This window comes from Odocoileus virginianus, chromosome 17 (assembly GCF_023699985.2).
Source record: "Odocoileus virginianus isolate 20LAN1187 ecotype Illinois chromosome 17, Ovbor_1.2, whole genome shotgun sequence".
Lineage (NCBI taxonomy): Eukaryota > Metazoa > Chordata > Mammalia > Artiodactyla > Cervidae > Odocoileus > Odocoileus virginianus.
The window spans coordinates 43,185,028-43,211,419 of record NC_069690.1 but is presented as its reverse complement, the minus strand read 5'-3'; the positions used below and the strand labels follow the sequence as shown (position 1 = coordinate 43,211,419).

The 26,392-nt window shown below is 39.1% G+C and overlaps 1 protein-coding gene across 4 annotated transcripts in view; it reads right to left on the bottom strand.

Moving 5' to 3' along the window:
* Positions 1 to 21,029, bottom strand: part of KANSL1 (KAT8 regulatory NSL complex subunit 1) — a 171,090-nt gene extending 150,061 nt beyond the window's left edge. The window contains exons 1-2 of one of the 4 annotated variants that reach the window (XM_020882785.2): positions 20,944 to 21,029; positions 19,233 to 19,374 (exon numbers count right to left, since the gene is read on the bottom strand). The gene's annotated coding sequence lies outside the window, so the exon portion shown is untranslated. Of the gene's footprint in view, positions 1 to 19,232; positions 19,375 to 20,154; positions 20,572 to 20,943 lie in introns of those variants that run through there. The other 3 variants (XM_020882913.2, XM_020882993.2, XM_020882714.2) reach the window with 3 other exon arrangements.
* Between the last annotated feature and the right edge of the window lie 5,363 nt (positions 21,030 to 26,392).

Genomic DNA, 26,392 nt, shown 5'->3' with positions numbered 1-26,392 from the left:
AGGAGTATTTTAATATACTAACTTTGCACATGAGGCAATGTCAAATGAAGCAATCTGCCTAGAACCTACACATTGTATCACATAATAAATGTCAGAACGTGCACCAAAGTTACTAAGAGATTGCCTGGCTTCTTTTCCAAATGATTCATAAAGGTAAACATGCAGAACTTCAAGGCAGCTGTGAGCAGCCAAGTTGTGGAGGGCCTGATACAAAGTCAGAAGGAGAAAAAAAATATTCAAAGAGAAAAGGGGGCAACATGTGTACAAGGCAAAAGGCATTTAAAACAACTTTTTTAAGGGAGTTGCCGAGTCTAAAGTTAGATGCAACTTCTGGAGTCCTGCTCTGCTGGCGCAGCAAACCTAGGGATTAGGGAAACAGCACACCACACCTGTTCCCTCCAATAGAGGCACACCATTCTTGGAAAGAAACATTACTTTTTAATTCACTGATCCCTGGATACCTGAACTGGGTTCTCAGGGACAGTGCGGAGCCTACAGCTATGGACTAGAAAGTAACTGAAGCCACTCAATAGGCAGGAGACATTGCTGGAGTGGTGATTTAATCAAAGGCTGTAGTAAAATCAGATATACTCTTGTTAAAATAAACACAAATATATTTATAGAGTGAAATTCTCATTTTTTCAAGATAGAGAATGAGTCCTTCAGAGAGCTACCCTTTTTGTGACAAGCTGCTCTGGACAACCCCAGATCTTGAGAGTATTTTAGGAGATGCACTGCTTTAGATCATTTATAGATAAATATGAATACCTGAATACAGTCCCCTTATACAGATGATGAAACCTGAAAACATCTAATGTAAAAACTGTTGTGGTTACAAAATTATAAATGAGACCATAAACTACTGAGAGAACATGACTGGAATTCAGGAAATGCTAAAGTCCCAGTTTTATCTCTGTCACTCATTTACTAAGAAATCATATATAATTTTCTTAACAGCAAATTTTTCATTTCTGAATCAGACAAAAAGAACATAATATTCAGTATTTTCAGCCATATTCCAAATTAATTCTCACAATCAAATTTAGAAACAAATTTATCTAACAAAATTTGTCTCAAATGATCTAGCTCTAACTTGAACCAGTAGAACAAAAAAAATAAAATAACCTAATGAAACTGTATCTTTTGTGGTATAAAGAAGAAAAAAATCCAGGACTTCCCTGGTGGCCCACTGGATAAGACTTCATGTTCCCAATGCAGGAGGCCTGGGTTCCATCCCTGGTCAGGGTACTAGAGATTCCATATACCGCAACTAAAGACCTGGCTCACTGCACTAAAACCCAGTGCAGCCAAATAAATAATTTTTTTTTTAAAGAAGAAAAAAAATCCCGTGTAGAGGAGGGAAAAAGCTACTCACACGCCCTAGAATCTCTACAGCAATAATATCAACATGTGATCTTGCTGGTAACATTTAGGCTAGGGCATTCAATTTTTATAACATGACAACAGTAACACTTGTATTCCTGCCCTGAATAACTTTGATTTTCAATAAAACTAAATATCCCCTTAAAGTCTTATTACTAATTACCAATCATTCATACACATTTACTGAGTGTCTACTGGATGCTAAACACTGTAGTACCTCTGGAAAAAATACTAGGTCACCATCATAAGCTATGTGGTGGCCATAAAAAAAAAAAAAATCCCTTCTATTCACTGGTATTTTAAATAGTTAATAATTCAAAGCAAAGAAGTAGTAAGAGATCAACAAAATTTTAGTGATTTATGCTTTCCATTCAACTCTCTTCAGGCCCTTTTGGGAAGCTTGTATAGACTCCTCCAAGAATGCTAAAATTAGGTGTTCTTCATGCCATAACTAGAATGAGGTAACAAAACAAGTACTCCAAAACAAAACTAACAGAAGAGGTTAAAGGAACCAAGTAGGAAGCGAAGATTTAAAGCGCCAGACTTGAAACCTCTTACCCTAAATGTCTCAAGACAGGGAAAAAAGGTCACGGAAAATGAAAATTTGTGATCTAGCCCAATTATAGTTAATTGTACATCTCCCTTTCATTCTCAAATATCTGGTACTGCCCTATGGGAAGGCGTCTACATTTCCTGTAATTGCTACGAATTCAATAACTCATCATTTCTAAAACATTAGTCGGTATTAACTATTATCTTCATTTAGTAATAAGGGAATTAGAATTTACTGTTGCTAAATGAATGTGCAAAATTAAGCCAAAACTGGACTTGTCTGGTGGTCCAGTGGTTAAAAATTCACCTGCCAATGCAGAAGACACAGGTTTGATCCCTGGTCCTGGAAGATTCCACATGCTGTGAAGCAACTAAGCCCATGAGCCCCACTACTGAAGCCCTTGCTCCCCAGCACTCAGGTTCCACAAGAGAAGCCACTCACATTGAGAAGTCAGAGCATAGCACCGAGAGTCGTTAAGGACTTTTTCTCTAGAAAGTCCTCCCACAGCAACAAGACCCAAGTGAAAGTGAAAGTCGCTCAGCCGTGTTCAACTCTTGGCGACCCCATGGACTATATATTTCCATGGAATTCTCCAGGCCAGAATATTGGAGTAGGTAGCCTTTCCCTTCTCCAGGAGATCGTCCCAACCCAGGGGTCAAACCCAGGTCTCCCGCACTGTAGATGGATTCTTTACCAGCTGAGCCACAGGAAAGCCCAAGAATACTGGAACGGGTAGCCTAACCCTTCCCCAGGGACCTTCCCGACCCAGGAATCAAACCAGGGTCTCCTGCAAGGCAGGCAGATTCTTTACCAATTGAGCTACCAGGGAAGCCCCAACAAAGACCCAGCACAGTCAAAATTTTAAAAATAAATATTTTTTTTTAATTAAGGCAAAATTATTTCAAGATAAAATCAAAACACATCTCAACTCATTTAATATGGCTATTACCCTGATACCAAAACCAGACAAAGATATCATAAAAAAAAATACAGACCAGTATCATTTATGGATATAGATGTAAAACTCCTCAACAAAACACTAACAAATGAATCCAGCAACATATAAAAAGTACTGTACACCTTTGCTAAATGTGATTAATTCCAGGAATTCAAGATTGGTTTACTATCTGAAAGTCAATTAACATACTACAAAATCCAACACTCTTTCATGATAAAAACACACAGGAATTGAGGAAACTTTCTTAACCTGAAAAAGTTATCTATGAAAAACCCACAGCCAACATCATATTTAATAAAGATTGACTACTTTCTCCCTAAAGTCAGGAACAATACAAGGAATGTCTGTTCTCACCACTTCTGTTCAATATTGTACTAGAAATTCTAGGCAGGGCAATTAGGCAAGAAAAAGAAATTAGAAACTTTCAGGTTACAAAGAGAGAAGTAAAATACTTCTATGTGTATGTGACATAATCTTGTAAAATCTTGTTAAAAAAAAAAACCCACAAATAAACTATTAGAGCAAATAAACATATCCATCAATGTTACAGAATTCAAGATCACTGTACAAATAAATATCAATTCTATTTTGATACAATAGCAACAAACAATCTGAAATGAAATTAAGAAAACTCCATGTACAACAGCATTGAAAAATATTTAGAAATAAATTCAACAGAAAAAGTATAAAACTTAAAATCTGAAAACTATAAAAAATTGTCTCAAGAAGTTAAGAAGTACTAATTAAGTGGAAAGACATCCCATGTTCAGGGACCAAAAGATGTGCCTTGTTAAGATGACAATACTCCCTAAATTGATCTACAAATTTAATTCAATTACAGAATATCTAAAACAATTTTGAAAAGGAAGAATAAAGTTGAAGGACTCATACCTCCTGATTTCAAAACCTAATTCAAAGCTATAGAAATCAAAACAGTGTGGTACTGGTTTAAGAACAGACATATAAATTAATGGAATATAAACCAGAAATAAACCCTCATACTTATAGTCAACTGATTTTTGACATGGGTGACAAAACATTCAGTGGAGGCAGGGGAGGTAGAAGTTGAGGTTGGATAGTCTTAACAAAAGGTCCTGGGGCAACTGGATATTCACATGCAGAAGTTGGATCCTTATTTCACACACTATACAAGAATTAACTCAAAATGAATCACAGACCTAAATGTAAGAGTTAAAACCATAAAATTTCTAGGAGGAAAAAAAAAGTGAATTTTCATTATCTTGAGTTACACAATGATTTTTAGACATGGCACCAAAAGCACAAATGACAAGAAAAAAAATAGATGGATTGAATTTCCTCAAAATTGTAAAATTCTGTGCATTAAAGGATCCCATCAAGAAAGTGAAAACAACCCATGAAATGAAAGAAAATATTTGAAATTCGTATGTGACAAGGAACTTGTATCCAGAATATATAAAGAACTCCTAGAATTCAAGAATAAAAGACAATCCAGTTTAAAAATGGCAAAGACTATAACAGATATTTCTCCAAAGATACACAAATGGCTAATAAGCAGATGAGAAGACCTTATCATCATTTGCTATCAAAACCATGATGAGATACCACTTCACACCCACTATAATCAAAATGACAGACAGTTACAAGTATTGAGAAAAATCTGGAGAAACTAGAACCGTCACACACTGCTGGTGGAAATGTAAAACGGTATAGCTGCTTTGGAAAATAGTTTGGCTCCTCAAATAGTTAAAGTTACAATATAACCTAGCAATTCTACTCCTAGGTATATTTCCAAGAGAACTGAAAAGTGTCTAAACAAAAACTTGTACAAGAGGACCTCCCTGGTGGTCCAGTGGTTAAGAATCCACTTGCCAGTGCAGGAGGTGCGGGTTCAATCCCTGGTCTAGGAAGATCCGACATGCTGTGGAGCAACTAAGCTGGTTGCTCCACACGCCACAGGGCAATCAGGATCTGTGTGCTACAACTGTTGAGCCCGCTCGCCACAACTGCTGAAGGCTGCACACTCTTAGAGCCCACAAGCCGAAACTACTGAAGCCCTCAAGCCCTAGGGCCAGTGCTCCGCAAAAAGAGAAGCCCGCGGACTACCACTGGAGAACAGCCCCTGCTCGCTGCAACTAGAGAGCAGCAACAAAGACCCGTCACAGCCAAAAAGAAATAAATAAAAAATTTAAAACCTGTACAAGAATGGCTACAGCAGCATTATTAATAATAGCCTATTTTTAAGATGTAAACAATTGAAACATCTATCACCTAATCATTGGATAAGCAAAATGGGGTATATCCATATAATGGAATATATATCCATATAATACGAACCTTGAAAACCTGCTAAGTGAAAGAAGCTAGTCACAAAAGAGCCCATACTGTTTGATTCCATTTGTATGATATGTCCAGCATAGGCAAATCATAGAGACAGAAAGCAGATTAGTGGCTTCCATGGGCTAAGGGACAAAAGGAAACAGAGACCGACTACTAAAAGATACAGCGTTTCTTTTAGGGGTGTTCTAAAATTAGTTTGTGGTGATGGATGCACAACTCTGTGAACACACTAAAAAAATTATGTATTTTTAAACAGGTACATTTTATGATATGTGAAATGAATATTCAGTAAAGCTGTTTAAAAAAAAAAGGATGAAGCCAAAATAACAATTTCTAAACAATTATGATGTGCAAAACTATATATATATATAGTTTGTGTGTGTGTTAAACTACTTATAAAAACATCAGGAGAAGACAAGCCATAATTTTGCCATTTATTTCCCCTTGAGAGACTACCTCAGAGGACTAATATGCCTTCATGTTAGATCTGCAACCTTATTGCCAACAGTATATATAAGCAAAAGTTAGGTTCTCATCAAATTCAAGTTATTCTAAAATATTCTAAGTAAGAATGAAATGAGGAAGATACAACAGGTCATAGATAAAAATCAGTCATCTATAGGAATGATATAAACTAGGACATCAGTACGTCAATGAAGAGTTTAAAGAATACAAAATCCTATTCCTGGAAGGGTTATCTTCAGTGAGATAGGATTGGAATGTGCTATTATTTCAAAAGCTTAAACAAAAGTAGCAGTATTATACTCTGCTCAAAGAATATTATAACAGATGGTTGGCAAGGCTTCTGTAAAAGGGTAGTTCAAAGAGAAAAATCTTGGCATTGTCATCCCCAATTCTACCCAGAGTATAAAGTAAAACACCCTGGTCCACAAATACAAGATCTGAGAGGACAAGAACGTGCTGAACAGGAAAAAAGATGTTGATCAGGCTACGCATTCCAAGCCAGATTGATCATTTTTGCCCTTATAAATCAATTTTTTTGTTTGTATATGGTCTAATAGATTACAGATGTGATTAGAGGAGTCTATCCCCTCGAAATCAACAGATTTGTATAATTAATGCTAGACTGGGATTCAACTTCTAGTTCTAACACCATGTAGCTATGTAACTTTGGATAAATGACTTCACTGCTCTCAGTTGCCTCATATAGAAAACGAGAAAAAAAAAATAATAATAAAAAAAAAAAAAAGAGAAAACGAGAGAGGGGCTTCTCTGGTGGCTCAGTGGTTAAGAATCCGCCTGCCAATGCAGGAGACATAGGTGTGATCCCTGATCCAGGAAGATCCCACATGCTGTGGAGCAACTAAGCCTGTGTGCCACAACTATTAAGCCTGTGCTCTAGAGCCTGGAGCATGACCACTGAGGCCACATGCCACAACTACTGAAGCCTGTGCACGCTGGAGCCTGTGCTCCCCAACAAAAGAAGCCACAGCAGCGAGAAGACTAAGCACCGCAACCAGAGTAGCCTGTGCTCTCCGCAACTAGAGAAAACCCATGCACAGCAACAAAGACCAAGTGCAGCCAAAAATAAATAAATGCATAAAGCAAATGTTTAACACAAAGCATAGAGATGGACTGTAAAAATACTTGACTGTAAGAAAGCAAAGAAGTCAGATGCTCAACCAAAATGTTTAAATCCTTAAGTAGCATGGCGCGGAGAAGGAAGGGAGGTGGGGAGAGAGAAGAATAACAACTTTGCTCAAAATAAACAACAAAAAATGAGAAAAAGCAACAAAATATCATAAACTATAGCTGATCAGGAGCACTAAGGCCTATGTAGGCAAAACAATTAAAAATCTTGCAAGAAAATGCAAAGCCACAGAGAGGTGGTTTAAACATATAAAAAGCCAGATGCTGAATAAAGACTGACAGAGCACTTGATAAACAGGGTATAAACAGTGACAACAGCAAGACAGCTGACAGACCTAACTGTAATTAGTTTCAATACCTACTGAAGAAGATATGAGGAAGAAATCTATTTCTAAATCACTCTTTAAAGTCCAAAAATCACTGAGAATGAATCAAATTCATCATTAAACAAACAAGATGCTTCCAAGCTAATATATCAGATGCTAGGTAGTCATGGAACCCCAAAGTATTCTCTGCATTTTAGAAGTATTCTCTGGGGACTTCCCTGGAGGTCTAATAAGAATCTGCCTTGCAGGACTTCCCTAATGGTACAGTGAATTAGAATCCGCTTGCCCATGCAGGGGACATGGATCTGATCCCTGATCCAGGGAGATTCCACATGCCTGGGAGCAACTAAGCCCATACACCACAACTATGGAGCCTGAGTACTGCAACTACTGAAGCCCAAGCACTCTAGAGCCTGTGTTCTGCAACAAGAGAAGCCACCGCAATGAGAAGCTGCAACAAAGAGTAGCCCCTACCTGCCACGACTAGAGAAAGCCCACATGCACAACAAAAAACCAGCACAACCGAAAATAAAAACATTAAAAAAAAAAGAAGAAAAGAATTCACCTTGCAATGCAGGGGATGTGGGTTCAATCCCTGGTTGGGGAACTAAGATCCCACACGCTATGGAGCAACTAAGCCTGCACACCACGACAACTGGGCCCGAGTTCCACAGTTAGAAAAGCCAAATAAATAAAGTATGTATAGATACACAGACAAAGATAGATATAACTCCCATCTACTCAAGAGAAGGGCTCTTGCTGTAAGCTTCAATTCGGTCAAACTGGCAAATCTCTACTAGAGGATGAGATCAGAAGACGTATCAGCATAAATAACCTTCTGAGGAAAAGACAAACATGGCTTCTGAAAGATGAAATCACAACACACCAGTCAATCCAAATTCTCTGAGGAGAAAGTATTGAATATAACTTATGTAGGCTTTTACAAGTCTTGCTAAGATTCTAAATAAAAAGCTGTTTTTAAAAAGCCCGAGTGACCGCACAGTTGAGAGTATTTACCATGGAAAGGGCATGATTTATGAGACTGCACACCACCTACTGCACTAAGGAGGCACGTCTAGACTGGGTGAGACAGAAATTATGGGTGGATCGATGCTGAGGTCCTTCCCCATATGAAGTACAAGCACTGATCTTAGGTAATGTTTTCAAAAGGCTATATTTAACATTTTCATAAATTATATGAAAGATACACAGAGAATTTCCCATTTTGCAGATGGAGTGATGAGCTTCTTGATAGTGAAATACTACAATGAATGGAAAAACAAGGAAACTGAGAGGTGGAAAGGATTTGTGTTATCAAATGAGAAACATTTGCAAAAACAAAGATTTATTTTTAGTTGAGAGAATACTCTGCAAGCATGAAAGCTGTCTAAATATCTATCTGCAGGGCTTTCCAGCAGAAGAGAAACTAGAGGTACTCCAGGCAGTTCCTGTGTAGACAAAATTAGGCCCAGAGTGGAAACTGCAGAGGGACACATTTCAGCTAACATAATGACAAGCTTTCTAAGCTCCAGACCAGAACTAACTGAAGGGGGTGATTCTTACTCTGAATTACCTCTGAGATATAAGCAGCTAAAATACTACAGGCAGGAAAATGGCAGGTATTAACAGTGCAGCATGAAAAAGTGAAAAGTAAAGCATTTACAGGAAAAAAAATCTAAGTTGTACCTAAAGGATGCATGACTTCCAGTCAAAAAAAATCTTTGGATAATTACAGAATGTTGCCTAAAGACAATGGGATTTTTGCACACAGAGGGGTGGGATGCAAATTCTATTGGCAACAAGGAAAAGACTGTGAATAGAACATATTTTCCTATCCTCCTAATAAATCATAATTAAGCTATATCTGAAATGCAATTCTGATTGGTTACCATAAATCTAGAAAAACAAAGCAATGCTGACAAAGATCCAGAGAAGTGTACGTAAATGGAATGACTAAGAGACTGAAGGAGATTTCACTGCAGATTACATTTTAAAATCAATCATCTTCAGCTAAAAAACATGAAATGAAAGCCAAGGGGCACTATGATCAAAATCAGAAAGTGTACCAATATTAAATACTAATTTATTCACCAAATCTTGGTACCATATATTAGACTTTTAAACTTGAAAAGGTGAATCTTTTTTTTCCACAAAAGATGAAAAGAAAATTATGGAATGCTTTATCACCAAGTGGTATTTAGGGTAAGAATACTCAAGAAGTATGTAAGCTCATGTACATTAAGTCCCTTCTGAGGTCCTACCAGATAGAAATGACATCTGAGGCCTTAAATTTCTGGGGTTAACATTTTCATTTTATTTTAAACATTTCATTATGATGTTCCAAATGTACACAAAAATAGTTTAACGAACTCCATACACCCATCACCCAATGAGGTTAACATCTTCTAAGATAACTGCCTCACCTCAAAACATCCCCTGGTGCCAACTAAGACATGACAATTGGCTGACAGTCCCTAAGAGACTCAGTAAGGCTTGCTGGTACAGTTCTTTTATTCTTTTACCTACGTGTGTACAGCTGACCCTTGAACAATACAGGTTTGAACTGGTCCACTTATACCCGGATTTTCCCCAATCAATACTTACTACACTCAGTTGAATCCCTGGATGCAGAGCTGCAGATACAGAGGAGCTACTCTAAAATTATATGTGTATTTTCTATTGCACGGAGGTCAGCACCCCTAATTCTGCATGGTTCCATGTGTGTAAAATATACATATACATTCTTTATCTTTTATATATTTAGAATCCACCTTATATATCTCTATATCCTGAATTTTTCATTTATCATATACTCAACACTCTTGCTTGGAAAACCCCATGGACAGAGGAGTCTGGCAGGCTACAGTCCATGGGGGTTGCGACTGCACAACTGAGCACATACCGAACATGTACAACATTCTAAGATACTGAAAGTTCTTTTAAAATATTGTTTAATGGCTGTAATAACAACTCACCCTTAAATATGCCATAATTTACCCATTAATCTCACTGCTCATTCAAGTTTATTCCCAATTCTTACTTGTATAAATAATGCTACAATCAGTATCTTTGTTCACAAATTTTTCTATCTCTATTTTTCCCCCTTAAGATAAATTCCTAGAATTACTGAATTAAAGGACAGTTTAAGGTTTTTTGATATGCAGTGGCAAAATACCTCCCAGAAAACTTGGGCCCAATACACTTCCATTAGCAGTTTTAGACACCACCACCTTACTATTTGATAGATTAAAAAAAAGTAGTATATCATTTTAATCTGAATTCCCTTGATTATGCATCAGAATAAAAATGTTTCTTATATGCTTCTTGGCCATTTGTATTTCTTCTTTGTGAACTCTAATCATGATCTCTGTCAGAAAGGCTTTTTTACTTTCTTTGGGCCTTGATGAAACTGAAAACCAGCTTAGATGGAGTCACATATCAGTGACTTCAGCTCCCTCTCCTGGCCAAAAAATTACTACCATGATCCGGTTATTGTCATTCAGTCGCCCAGTCATGTTCAACTCTGCGACCCCATGGATTACAGCATACCATGATCCGGACCTAGATTTAAATACCTGTGTGTATGTGCTCAGTCGCTAAGTCATGTCCAACTCTTCTTCGACCACATGGACTGTAGCCCATCAGGTTCCTCTGTTCATTAAAAGTTTGCCATTTCCTAGGTTGTTGCTACAAACACAATTTATACACGGTAATAAAAGATAAAACATTATGTGTCTAAACCCATACTTAACAGAGATGTGATGGAAAAGGAGAAAGGGAACACCTTATCACTTATATTTAATAATTAATGTCACCAAAAATGTTTAAATTATAATCAGGTCACTGCCAAGTTACTTACTGGATGGAACATTATAAGCCTAAAACTCATTTCCGTATACTTTATTTTCTTTTTAATGGCCGCACTGTGTGGGCACTTAAGGGATCTTCATTCCCTGACCAGGGACTGAACCTGGGGCCACAGCAGTGAAAGCATCAAGTCCTAACCCCTGGACTGCCAAAGAAGTCCCCATAACTTTATTCTAATAATGTAAAACATTCTAGTTGCCAGATGACACTGGGCTGTCAGCACACTGGTTATCTTCTCTTTTTTAAAGGCAAACATAAGAAAAAAAATCTACGTGCCCTTCATCATTTAATGAAGGATTAAAAAAAAAAAAAAACCCTCTTTGCAATCCTTAGTCCAAAGCTACAAAGCTGCTCACACTAAACAGACTGGGTCCTACAGTTCCAAAGGGTAAGGCCAGGATTCCCGAATGGATGTAGCGAACTCAACTTCTCCATTGCTAACCTCCAAGATGCAATTCACAGGTTGGGCAGTGCAGTGCTCAGACCGTTCATTCAGTCAACGCACATTTACTAAGTGCCATCACTTTGCCAGCAGTGATGATGACAGACATCATCATCATCATGATGATGCAGACAGCCGCTGCTCCTCAGAGAACCGGGAAACTAGCTGTCTGGAGAAGGCAAAGCCTGGGTACCGCCTATGTCAGTTACTGCTGTTACTACACCTCCCTGCTATTAGAGAATCAGGAAGAGTATGTTTCTAGAACAGGGTAGCACTTTCAAGGGTGGTCATTTTAAACAGTGGCAGCTGTCTGTGTGAAGATTTAGAGGCAAAAGCACAACAAAGTGTACAGAAGGAATTGCAAGCAGTTCAGTGCTATTGAGTGCAGAGCTCAGGAAGGAGAAGAGGAGACGACCTGGGCCAAGGGCCTGGGTGCTTGGTTTGAACTCCACCTCAAAAGCCAAGTAAGTGATGGTGAGGAGACATACGGTCCTATAAGGAGACCATTTAGCTCTGGGGAAAAACCACTTGCAAATCACAGGTATATGGATGTGAGACTCATACAGTGTGAGACATAAACTTACCTAAGCTTCCCTCAGGAACTACATAGGCTATGAGGAGAGAAGGCCAAGACAAGGCAAACCCTGACTGAAAGAGACAAATGTCTGCACAGAAAACTGAGAACGAACAGCCAGAGGCAACAGCGATGACAGGAAAAGCCAGCACTCAGACCATAAGCACTTCACTGTGTGTCAGGCACTCACCTACGTGCTTTTCCTGTATTAATTCATTTCCTCTTCATGACAGTCCTGGAAGGCTAAGTGCCATCACTTTTATTATTTTCCCATTTTTCAGATGAGGTAACTGAGGCACAGAGAGAGGCACAAAGTATGGCAGAGCTGAAATCTGAATCTAAAGGACTCACTCCAGAGACCATGTTCTTTTTTTTTTTTTATAGTATTTGTTTTTATTTATTTGACTGTGTTGGGTCTTAGTTGCAGCATGTGGGATCTACTTCCCTGACCAGGGATCGAACCCCGGCCCCCTGCATTGGGAGCATGGAGCTTTAGCCACTGGACGACCAGGGAAGTCCCCCAGAGACCACGTTCTGTATCACGGCTCTATAATGCCTTTCAGAAACGACAAGAAGCAGGAGCGACCACCACTACCACGACCAGGGAGAACAATGGTCCATGGCATCAAAAACCACAAGGAGGCCTCAGAAAATAAGGAGAGAAAGGGATGCCTCCATAAGGGCAGGTACAGCGGAACACACAGGGAGAAGCGAGACAAATACTTCTCTGGCAAAGGGACCAGCCGCTGCAGTTTCGGAGTTCTGTGTTTGTAAAAAGTGAGAGACTTGGAGTGTGTTTAGAAGCTGATGGACAAGAGCCAACAGGGCCTGGGAGGGTAAAAACAGGATGGGAACAGGGACAAATGACAGACAGAGGTATCTGTGACGAGCAAGAAAATAGCGCAAGAGACCAGAGAGGTGGCCTAGTATGAGAAGAAACAAAGACAGGGATAGGGTGGGCCCAAGAAGGGTCTCTTCCCCACAGGCTCTGTGGAAAGGGGTTTTCTCTGTAAGCAAGGGAGCTGCTTAACTTCTGAAGAACACTCCACAGTAAGATGCTTTTAGAATTGTAGCATTATATTCTTTTATTCTTTTACTCCTGTTTTCACTCTTATCCAGCTGTCTCATTAAACTATGATCTAGGTGGCAAACAGGTCACAGGATGATTTCTAAGCAAGAAAAAAATCTAGCAAAAACTAAAATCACTAGACTGTTCAGAACAAATATAAAATTCTTTAAAAAGATAGCATTTTTCTATTTCTTCAAGTATGTAAGTATATTCTCTGAGCTTCCAGAACTTACTATGGCTACCCCCTTTGTCCTCAATGCCCAGAGCTGCTCTCCTGCTCACAACTTGACTTCTTTCCCCCAGCTCTGCCTCAGCATGGTCAGCACTCTCTCTGGCCTAGTCAAGCGGCCCTTCCTCCCCCAGTCCAAACAATTACCCAACACTTCCTTTCAGGACAGGTAGACAGGAGAAGGAATTTGGGAACGAGCCTCCAATGACAATTAAGAGAGCAATTTCATAGCACGTATTTATCAAAAGCAGTCCCAGATCACTGTAAAAAGCTGAGGAAAGTAATGGACTCTTCCTCTCTATAAAATGCACACAAGCAAAACCACACAATTTGCATTAGATGGTCAAAAAGCCATCATTTTTCACGTATTTTATCCATAGAATACTTGGCTGGATAAGTACTGGAACAAGATGGCTCACTCTAGCCATCATCAAAGGTCTACTCACCTTCCTTGGCAAATAATTTATACAAGTTCAGTTTGCTGATATCCTAACCTCCCAGAGAAAGAAGGCATTAAAATAAGAGGGGAGAGCTGCTGGAGGCTGGAGCAAGGCCAGTAATGGCCAGATATTAAGGTAGGCGATCAAGAAAGTAGATTACTCACAGACAAAAGAGTATGAAGACTGGCCAAGAGTATGAAATATATGCACACACTACTCCATGAATACAGTTTACCTTACGACCTGCAAAGACACATTACATCTCAGCACAGTACAGTTAGGATGTACATAGGGAGACTCTTCTGTAATTCTGAAATATTATTTAAGATAAAATTTTGTACAGGTGTTTTAAGGAGGCAGAAAAACATGTAATATCTATTAGAAAATTTTTCAAAACTTTCACAGTATTAATATGAGTTTCATGAGAGGAAACCATCAAACAAAAGGGTGTAACTGGTCTGCAGAGAAAGATTTTGAAACAAAACAGTAGCCAGACCATCATGTGTCTACACGCTGTGTCAGAAAGCTTGAACTTTACCCTCAAGACAAACTGGAGGGGAATGGAAGCAGAGGGTGGGCCGTATCAGCTGGTTCACAAGAGGAACTTCCTCAAGGTCTTGCTCTCTCTGGAATGACCCATACTGTCCACCCCCAGAAGAAGTCAAATGTTGGAGGATAACCATGCCTGTTTCTTCAAATATGGCATCTGATTGAAGATAAAACATCTCTATTCACACAGACAAGGAGGTGCTAATTTGAGACAGGTATTTGGGCCTAATTCTTAGGTAGTAAGGAAATCCCAAGGTTTCATCAATTTCCACAAAGGACGAGACATGGAGAGCAGACTGGAATCTTGACCTTAAACTTTCAAATCAGAACTTTACTGATAGCTCAACAAAAAGAATATTACCACCTTCTAAAGTGTCAATTTTATATAAATCTAAAGTCTCAACAACAAAAACCTAGACATTAAAGACAAGTAAGATGGGGAAGGGAAAAAAAAAAGAAAGACAAATAAGATAAACAAGGTCCTACTCTATAGCACAGGGAACTATATATCCAATACCTTGCAATAAATATTAATGGAAAAAAATCTGAAACTGATTCAGTTATGCATCACTTTGCTGTACACCAGAAACTAACACAACCTTGTAAATCAACTATACTTCAATAAAAATAAAAGGACAAATACATGAGACACCGAAAGAAATAATCCACTTCTTTAAATCATGTGACCAATTTGCACCCAAATTTTCATTTCCTATGTATAAGTGTTGGCGGTCTGCTACCCTTGATGAGTAACATTAGTCTATGGGGCTGTCAAGGATAAAGGATGCTGTTATGAGTTGAAAGGTGTTCCCCAACCCTCAAGAAGATATTTTGGACTCCTAACCCTGTGTACCTCAGAATGTGACCATAGTTGGAGAAAGAGTCTTTACAGAGATAACCATGGGTTAAAATGAGGTGATTAGAATGTGCCCTAATCCAATATGACTGCTGTCCTTTTAAAAAAGGAGAATTTTTTAACAAAAGAGATACATACACAGAGAGACCTTTGTGCAAAGACTGGAGTTATGTGGCTAAAAGCCAAAGATCTACCAGATGCTAGAGGAGAGGCCTGGAAGACATCCTGCCCAAGGGCCCTCAGGTGGAGAATGTCCCTGTCCTCAGACTTCTAGCCTGCAGAACTGACAGACAATGCATGTCTGTTGTTTAAGCTACTTATGGCAGCCCTAGCAAACAGATGTCATGAAGAAAATTAGTAGCTCATGTTTATTGAGCACATACCAAGTATTATTCTAAGCACTTCGCATCAATAAACTCATTTAGTCATTACAAAATCCACCCCAGGATCTAGATACTATAATTATACCCTTTTCACAGAGGAAGACACCAAGTCTCTAAGAGGATAAAAAACTTGCCCAACAGCAGACAGAGCCCCCAGTATGACCACTAGCTATAAGGAACTATGATTTATAGTAATTATTTTAATAACAGTGATAGTCACTAAGCCAAACACTATGTACTTTACAGATCTAATATACACAGCAATCGTCTGAAGTACATGTTCATTTTTGTTTCCAATACAAAGGAGAACCCTGAATCTCCAAGAGATTTTCTTAAAATTGCCCCACATCTCACAACCAAGAATGTGACAGTGAATCTAACTGCCAACTTGAGGAAATAAACAAAAAATCCTTTTTTACTAACATTTTAAGTGCAAGTGAAAATTTTTAATATCTGACCTTGCAAATCAATACCAGAAATCTAAATCTATAAATTCAAAATCCTTCAAGATCCCAGGAAAAAATGGGCCCTAGATTACAGTATCCCTTGCCTACACATCCCTTCAACTGTTAAAGGGCTGTTTGCTCTCTTATCTGTGATCCCTTGACTTTTCTCTAACTTCTAGACACAGGAGAAGAAAAGATGTAAGGACTGAGATACTGCTTTTTAAGTTGTTTCTTTTTTAATATGTATTTAATTTTTGAATTTTGATACAAACATCAGAAAGTGTGAAAAAATATAATAGTGAGAAGTCTCCTTCCCACTCTGTCCTCTGCCTGCCCAGTTCCTAGACATAACAGGTAACCAATGTCACCATTTTCTTGTTTACTCTTCTAAAGTGATTTTTTTATGCATATACAACAAGCCAATAAAAATTTTCTCTTTTCCAAAAAAAAAAAAAAAAACACACAAAACATATCATACACACTGCTCTGCATCTTGTAGATCTTTACATAGCCTTTTGAATCATTTTAATTGCATCCTTTTGTCTGTCAAGAATATTTTTTACTTGCGTTCATTACAGTTGGGTCTAGTACACAAAGCACCAGCACACAAAGCTACCAGCAGCCCCTGAGAGGTACATGAAATGACGGATGGTGGACCCATGACACACCAAAGGCCTTGTGTCTCTTCGCTCCATCTCATCTTCACTTTTCTCCAACTTGCCCAATCCTCCTCCTCCCTGCTCTTCCATTTCACCCATGCCCTAACCCTGACAACTGGACCTGAAAACATCAAATATCACTGCTACTGCTTAGTCATGGCTAGCACTGAAACAGCTGCAGACCCCTGATAGAAAGAGAACGGGATAAATAATTTCCATGGGAACTAATTAACAAGAGTGCCTTCAATTGAGTTTTTTGGGGAGTTATATTTCCTTTATGTTATTTATGTTTCCTTTGATGTTTTGGTTCTTAAAAAGGGTAAATATTAGCACTATTTTCTACCAGCCTGGGAACATAAATAAATACACACTGGGGTCTAACGTTTGAGTAATACCTACAGAACTAGAGTTCATTTTGAAATAAAATAATCAAAGTGTCAGAACTATAGAAAATTAATATTTTGGCTCCAAAGTATATATACATTTTAATTAACCCACTTTTTACTTAAAAATAAGTAACTGCAATCTGAAAACACATCTCAGAAACATTTTAAAGCTTTCAAACTGAAAAAAAGAATAAACTTCTCTATCCCATTTTTATTTTCCGTCCTGCAAATTCAATGATATCCTGTGCTAACGCCCCCCCAAGAAAGTGCCTTTTTCCCCCTGCTCAGCTCAAACACCACAGTTTTTAAGGTTTTTTTTTAAAGTCATAAAAGGAGAAGGAAAATGTTAATAAATAAAAAATTTGTTCAGACTCAGAAGCGGTCTTCAACTGATCAAAGGATTAAATTAAGGCAGTCACATAACTACATTCTTAAGTAGTTAACAGGTGGTAACAGTCTGGAGTACTGACTTCACTCTCTATTCCTATCATGCCAGAGACCTTTGGTGCAACTTCAAGGATTACTGTAGAACTTACCCAGGTTCCAAGACTTAGAGGTAAAATGTCATATGTAAAAAAGCAGGCCTCTGTATATCTAATCCATTTTTAGAACCAAAATGACTATGAAATAAAAATCTAATATATTGATCCCCATTTCCTCGGGTTTCTAGTTGTTCTCGAGTCACTAAGTTCTGTCCAACTCTTTGTGACTTCAGGGACTATACGTAGTCCGCCAGGCTCCACTGTTCATGGAATTTCCCAATATTTTTATACTGGAGTGGGTTGCCATTTCCTTCTCCAGGGGATCTTCTTTACCCAGAGATGGAACCGGAGTCTCCTGCATTGGCAGGCGGATTCTTTACCACTGAGCTACTAGTGAAGCCCAGGGAACTAGTACCTGTTGATATCCCCTCGTCTGCTTCCTAAAGAGAACAGAGGCCACCGGGTCCTGGCACTAAACATTCAATACCAAAGAGAAGTATTCTTGTACAAGGCCCTCCAGTTACTACGGTTCAGGACTTCCGGCTGGGTTCCCCATGCAACACCACCAACTCTACAGGGAGAATGGCTGGAAAAACTAAGTCCCTCTGACTTCCTTTACACTAATATAAGCACTCTTCAGCCAAAAGTAGCAGCTGGAACATAAATGAAGATGAGAACTCAGTCTACATTTACCTAAAGATTTCCCGCAATCCAAGTATTTAGTTTACACAGACTGCATTAATATCTGACGTATTCATTCACTGCATTAATTTGGAATTCCACAGGGCAGGGTAACAGACAATAATCTAACGACATTAGTATTTAGCTCTGAAGGAAGCAACCTGTACCATCCAGTGAAGCTAGTGGGGGGCTTCTGTTACTCCTTATCTTTCCCCATCCTTCCTTCCATTTTCCTCCCTCCATGTATCTTAAGCTTTATCCTCTGTTTAGTCTTTCTTAATGGAGAGAGTTTTCTGGCCATTTATGTACAAGAAACTGGAAGTAGTCAAGAGAAAGGAGAACTACCACATCACTGAGAGTTTTTTCATGTAAAGATCATGTTCTCACACTGACCCCAAAGAGGTTTATCTTATGAGATGAAACATGGCACAAAGTGCTACCTGTTGAGAAAAACAGTACAAACTCGCATACAAAGGACTAGGAAATAGCAGGAAAACTCTCCCACAAAGCTATACATATAAACAAACAGGTCTTAGAATGTTCTAAACATACTAAGTCAAGTTTCAGAGTAAATAAATGGCAAGTGACACATCTTCTGTAACACATGAATCAGCTACAGATTTGCAAGAGTGGGACACACCCTAGCACCTACGATAATACTAAAAGACCTGTTTGAAAATGGACCTGGCTGTCTGATTTGCCAGTCCATCCTACTGAGACTGGAACAGAATTTTACAACTGTGTGGGGTTGTCATAATTTAAAGCTAAAAAATAAACACATCATTATCATGGAAGTTAATTTGAAAACTTCATTAATATTTTAACACCAATAATTAAGGACAGGAGCAATACAAAGGTAAGTAACCAATCAGTTCTAGGAGGCAAACACAAGGGAAAGGAATATCAGGTAAGACGGTTGAAGAACTGCAAATTCAAAAACTAAAAAAAACCTCAATTCTTAAAAAAAAAAAAACAACCCAAGACATTTATAATTAAAAAGAAAAAAAAACACATCTTACCTTAAGAGGCATCCAAGTAGCATTCATAGTGTCAGGAGTAGTTCAGGCAGTAATACTCAGAAAGGAGCAAGAATGGAGTCTTAGTAATTCCCCAGCTACCAAGTATAAGCAGGTAGGAAAATTTTTTGTTTCAAGAAGATATCTGAAAAAGAGAGGACTTTCATTTAGACTAAAAATAATCCAAAAATAAGCAGTTTAAGATAGTTTAAAAGATAGTTTAAACTATCTGGACAGAGATTCAAAGTACCATTTGGCTCACCATCTTAAAAATATGTAGAAAATAACTGTGCCCTTTGGAAAAGGACAAATGTGTGTGGTGTATGTTTCTCCATAGGTAGGAAGAAATACATTTTTCCATAAAATTGGATTAAATGTGTAACACATATTTTAGATAATATAAAATTGCTTATTAGAATTATTTCCCGGATAGAAAAATGATTGTCCAGGGTTACTTCATAAACACTATTAAAAAGTGATTTTTTTTTTATCTGATCACTAAAAAATGCCCTTGCCACATTTAGTTTTAATAAATTAAACCCTCTGGTCATTTTGATTGTCCTAAATTTTCTTGAGTTTAAGTTGCAGAGCCCATTCTATGTGGAAAAATAATAGCCATTCTTGACTGAAGTGCTACAAATAAAAGACCCTTCTTTCCTAGAAATCTTTAATAACAGGCCAAACAACTTAATTTTGAGCCAAGTTTGTGTGGAGGTACGAGGATGGATTAAATGACCTCTTGTAGGATTCGTGCTCTCCTCCTAGGCCTGAATGAAAATTCCAGCTTAACCAGTTACTGCTTCGCTTAAAATGGAGGCTTGCCCGATTAGGGACAAAAATAACAGCACCCACCTCTGTAAAATAAATTAAAAAAAATTCAAAGCCTACAGTACCCTCATTTTTAAGAAAAATTAAAAATAAAAACCTCTGGAGTGGATTTGTTCTTGCTATGCGTGTGTCACTTTGGCGTCGAAGACTTGGCATCACTTTCCTTACGCTCGTCGAATTTTTTTTTTTTTGGTGGGGAGAGGGTTGGGGGGAGTTTGACTTCTGACCCAAGTCCGGGGACGATTTAAGAGCCCCTCCATAATTCCCAACGCAAGAGTGAAGGGGCGAAGAGAAAGGGGAGAGCCCGAGTTCTCACCCCTCCCCCCACCCTGGACCCCAGTCCCAAACCGACCCCCCTCCCCGCAGTGAGGCGACTCCTGCCCCAAACCCATTGTTAGGGAGGGGGCGAAAGGGAGAGGGGGCTCGCAGGGCGCCGGCGGCCGTTGCTCCGCTCGCTTCTGGAAGGGGGCGGCCCGCGGGATGCAGCTTCTCTTCCTCTCCGCGTCGGTCCGTCCCACCTCGGCTCGGCCTGGCGCCCCGGGCTGTGCTCGGCGCCCCCGGCCCCGGGCCCGGCCCAGCCCGCCCCACGAATACCAGGCCCCCGACCCCTCGGCCCACAGCCCGAGGCCCAGGCCTGCGGGTGGGCGCGGGGCGGGGGTCCCTATGCCCCACACACGCGTCCCCGCTCCCCCAGCCCAGTCGCTTCCAGGGCCCTCGGCGGCGCCCGCTCCCCGGGCCCGTCGGCCCCCCGCCTCCCGGCCGGGCCGCCCCTCGGGCTCCCGCCGTTGGGGCCGCCTCCCCTTCCCCACCATCACCCCTACCGACTCGTGCCCCCACCCCCCGGGGCACCAGTGCCAACGGCTGCTCCCCCGGCCCCGGGACCTACCTGCACAGCTCAACCAAGCCTAGAAGTGGGGGCGGGGAATCTTCCGCCCTCCTCTATCTCTCATTGGCCCTTCCGGGGGACATAGGGATCTCTATTGGCTGGCGGCGAATGTCCGTCAGAGCGGTGGGGCGGGACAGAAGGGGAGAGGGATGCTGGTGCCTTGGCGTCTCTGTCTCTGTGTATCTCGCTGTCTCTGTCTCGGAGCTTGGAAATGAGAGACATTTGGATGAGAGGACTGGAAATGGGCCTCAGGTGGCAGGAAGAGAAATAGGAATCCTGGCAGAGCTTCCCGCAAGTCTGTCACTCCGAACCCCCTACCTAAGTCCCCTTTAGATCCTTTTCCCCATCACCCCCAACCCCGGCCCCTCACCCTTGTAGGTTCTTCATCCAGGAAGCGATGTGAAGAAAACTCGAGGCCGGAAGGCCACAGAGGGAGATTTTATATTTGTATATAAAATACACACATACAAATACTTATATAGAAAGTCAACCAGATATAAGGTCACAAGGGCCTGGAGAGGAAAGGACACACATCTCACAGACAAGGAAGGACTTGAGATATAGCCAAAATAAAGAATCAAAAATCACTCTTAGAGCTGGTAACGTGGTTTCCTTCTGGGAGGGGAGCTGAGGGGATCAAGTGTGAGGAAGACTTACATTTCACTATATATATCCTTTTGTATCTTTTGATTTTAAAGATTTCCATTTTTTCCTTTTTTTTTTTTTAATTACGTGGCTTAAATTTTAAAATAACTATGGTGGCAAAACCAGGGGGACAGTTAAAATGGTGGTCCGGACAAAGAGGGACGGCATGTAGATTTGGTGAGGAATTTTAGTTTTTAGTGTGTTCATTTCCGGTGCCAGGGGTAAAACCAAGGAGAAGTGTTCCGGGATAACTGGAGTTAATGGAATTCAGGAAGGGGTGGATAATCTGGGGAGAGGATAGCGTTCTTCATATAAATATGGCGATCAGTGACGTGCTGAAGGATGAACTCCCCATAGAAACAGAAAAAGACATCCACAGCAAAGTAAGGAGTGTGAACAGAAACAGAAAGAGGGTTGGTGAGATAAGAAAAACAAATAGTCAAGAGGTATGAAAGTTAGAAGGAGGAAGGGTCTCTGGAAAAATAAAACAATAAAACTATGAGAACCTCACAGATCGTACGACTCATTTTAGGGACCATCTTTAGTCTCATGCAATAAGAATGAGAGCTTGCTATACACCTGAAACTAACAACATTGTAAATCAATTATACTTCAATTAAAAAAAATTTTTTTTAATTAAAAAACCAAGAGCGAAAGCCAAGAGAATACTAAAAAAGCAGAGTTCTTAACTTTTTCATACCACGTAGCCTTCTCAGAATATTTTTAAATGTATAACAAATATACCCAGAAATTCAAAGGAACAAGTTACATTAAAATACAATTTTCAGAATATTTTTAAAGTATAACGTAGTAGTATATGTGCTTTATATTAAATCCATTAAATACTAAGATCTAGTGTCGAGCCTAAAGACCACCATAATTCTGAGGTAGTAAATGAGTAAAAATAATATTTCAAGACAAGATATCTACAAAAACCATCATAAGAAAATACCTGTGATTTCTACTGCTGACAAGATCACAGGTACTGCTAACACTACTTAGTTTGTTTTCTCCATTTATAGTTGAGGGAAATACTAATTTTCTGTTAGACTTTAGCAAAAAGAAAGGTACATTACTTTTCCTTATCCGAGTTCATGGATTTCCTAATCTATGGACTTCAGGTTAAGAAACCCAATCTGAAAGAAATCATCCTTTCTACCCTCCACATACCCACACAGGTATGTGACCCTGCTTCCCTCTTCCCCACCTCTGTCTCTTACCCTTCCCCACTTGCTCCAAGCACCCTCAAGTTCCCAGTCCTGCCTGAAGATGTCTGACATCTAAGAATAGGGGTGGTGAACGAGGGTTGCAGGAAAGCTGTATGTATATACTTTGTCTGTCTTCAAAAAAAGAGAGAGAAAAGCTCTGAGGTATATTGCGGGTCTAAAAAGATGGGGAAAACAGTATCATTCATTACCAAAAGGAACAACAAATTATAAAAAGAAAACATCTTTTTATCAATTAAGAAAGAATCTTTGAATTTATTAATATTGTTCAAGTCAACCCTGGAAAACATCTGCAATTCAATATCTATTCGATAATCTATAAAATGAGGTAAAAAAACAGCACCTACCTCCTAGGGGTTTTGTGAGGATTAACTTAGTTAATACATATAATGAATTGAAAATAGTGCCTGACACAGGCTAAACACTCAGTTTTAAACTATCTTTATTATTATATCTGATGTCTTATTTTCAAGAACATTCCATGAAAATTTCTGGTAAGATTATCTGTATTAATGACTTACATAATAGCAAATTAAGAGTGATAAGGAGGTTAGCCCAGACTCTTGCTTTTCATTTAAATGCTGCAAAGTTAGAATACTCCACTTTTTCCAGTTACATTTTCATCCCTCTAGGGGGAAATAGCCTCAGTGGCTCTTTAAAGGGACTGTAAACTTGGGAAAGAAAAGGTCTGGCAACTCGTATTACAAAGGGCTAATTTCCATAATGCTGTTTATAAAACTTCCTACAAATGAATAAATAAAGCCTAACAATCCTTATACACTGCTGGTGGGAGTATAAACTGGTACAGCAACTTTGGAAACAACTTTGATATAATCTAATAAAAGTTAAGATATACATACTCTAAGGGAACAGTTTGACTACTACATGCATATTTAGGAAATGCAGAATTTTAAGGGTCAGGATGACTGTACAAGAATATTCATAGCAGCGTTGTTCCTCAGTGACCCAGAGAAAGGAAACATCCCAAATGTCTACCAAGCATAAAATGACTAAATTGCAATATATTTGTACAATGAAAACTAATAAATTATGGTTATATTCAACAACACGAATAATTTTTTACCAAGGTAACATTGAACACACAAAAAAGCAAGATGCTATATATATACATATTACTCCATTTATATAGAGTTTAAAAGCAGGCAAAACTATATTCTTTAGGGATACATAGATAGGAGGCAAAATAAAGAAAAAGAAGGAAATGAACACAAAAGTCAAGAGAGCAAGTAAGGGGCAGAAGGAATTTTGTTTGGGAGTAGGGGGTTGTTTTGGGGGGCTGAGAGTGTTCTTTTTGATCAGGTGATGGGTACACAAGTATTTGCTCTGTAACAATTTATTTAACTGTACTCCCAAACTTTTATATATATATATATATATATTTTTTTTTTTTTTTCTGACCGCATGTTATATTTCACAAAGGAAATGTCAAGAAGGAGGCGCCAAATGTATACCTATGGCTGATTCATGTTGATGTTTGGCAGAAACCAACACAATTCTGTAAAGCAATTATCTTTCAGTTAAAAAAAAATTTTTTTAATCTCTGTAGGAATAAAATGGATAAAGAATATGACAGAAATTTCACAAAAAGGAAAATAAAAACGGCTCTTAAATAAATGAAAAGATGCTCAACTTTATGAAAAGACATAAAAACTCCACTGACGTAATCCCTGGCAGTCCAATGGTTAGGACTCTGAGCTTTCACCGCAGGGGCCCAGGTTCAGCCCCTGGTTGGGGAACTAAGATCCCACAAGCCACATGGCATGGCTGAAGAAACAAAACAAAAATATTCCACTGAGATACAAACAGGTCATGATGATAACGCTAACACATTGTGTTAGCAATGGAGAGGAGAAATACATTTTTTGTATCACTGAAGAAAATATAAGTTGTTCCAATATCTATGGAGGGCAATTAGGTAATAGCCATCAAAATTACAAATAACTTTTAATTTAGCAATTCCATTCCTAGGAATTCATTCATTCCTCAAATATTTATTGAGCATCTACTATGTGGCAGACACTGTTTCATGCTCTAGAATTTATCTTCTCCATTCTATGAAAAGTCTGGGAACATAGGGCTGTTTATTATTTCTTAATATTGATTTACTTATTTATTTTTTGACTGCGTTGGATCTTATTTGCATCATGCAGGATCTTTCATTGCCATGTGCAGACTCTCTAATTGTGGGATGCAGGCTCAGTAGTTATAGCACATGGGCTCTCCAGTTGCTCTGAGGCACATGGGATCTTAGTTCCCTGGCCAGGAATCAAACCCGCGTCCCAGGCCTTGCATAGAGGATTCTTAACCACTAGACCACCAGGGAAGACCCAGGGGCTGTTTATTATTCCTGTGGAATTGCTCATGAGAAAGAAGGCTTGCATCTCAATGAGATAATTAAGATTATGTCAGAGCACATTAAACAAAATGAAAAAAGTATAACAAACATTTCCCTACTTACACATTTTTAGATAATCTGCATATACATGGTTATTGGCCTGTTTGTTTTTGAAACGCTGTTTGTAATAGAAAGATGAGGGGAATAAGACTTAAATGCACATCATTATAGGAGTGGTTGAATAAACTATGATTGGCATCTGCTTCATCGCCAGTGCTATCTTCATGGGCATGTGACCTGTGCAGTCACACAGGGCCCCACACTCAAAAGGGCCCCAAGTTTTGCTGTTGCCTCTTGAAATTCTGAACAATTTCACTTCTGAATTTGAGTTTTGTAGGTGAAGTCTGATGCAGCAATGAAGCCAATGTGTGAGCAGAGGAGCTCAGAGCAGTTGGGTGTCACAATTCTTTTGTCACCTCACTCACAAATAGCATCTGTGATGTTCCACGAGCACAGAATTCTGGAGAGCTTGCAATACATGGGACACTCAGCCAATGAGTACAAGGTATACAAGATAAGTGTGTTACATGTATGACTGAATAAGCCCTGAGAGGTGACTGAATAAGCCTTGAGAGGCCATGCTTTCCATTTGACCTAGAACTTGCTCTGAAGCCAAAAAGCAGATAGTGGTTTTCTTTTATAAGCTTTTTTTTTTTTGGTCACACATGTGGAATCTTAGTTCCCCAGCTAGGGATCAAACCTGTGCCCTCTGCATTGGAACTGGACCACCAGGGAAGTCTCAACAGTGGTATTCTAAGAAACATGGAAGATCAAAGAACCGCATCACATCATTTCTTACTTGTGTTACTTCTCCATATTAGCCAATCACTTACGCTAAAAGTGATGACATAGAAGGAAGTGACAGACAAGGCAACCCAGAGTTCCTTTTCCTTTTGCTCCTTCCTTGCTTATCAGGAAGCTAAAAGTTAAGTGTTGGTAGAAGGTGCATGTATCAAGAAGTGAGATCAAAACATTTGAATTCATTTATCCAGTTTCCCATTGTTCTGGTAAGAACAAAATGCAATGTGCAAGTACAAGCTACAGAATACAAATTGTATAATTTTGGTGATTCAACATCCACGTTAAATGCTCTTTAAAACTGGCATTGCGCAATGTAAGATGGTAAATTTCATAATAACAATTTAAATTTTTAAGTTTTCTT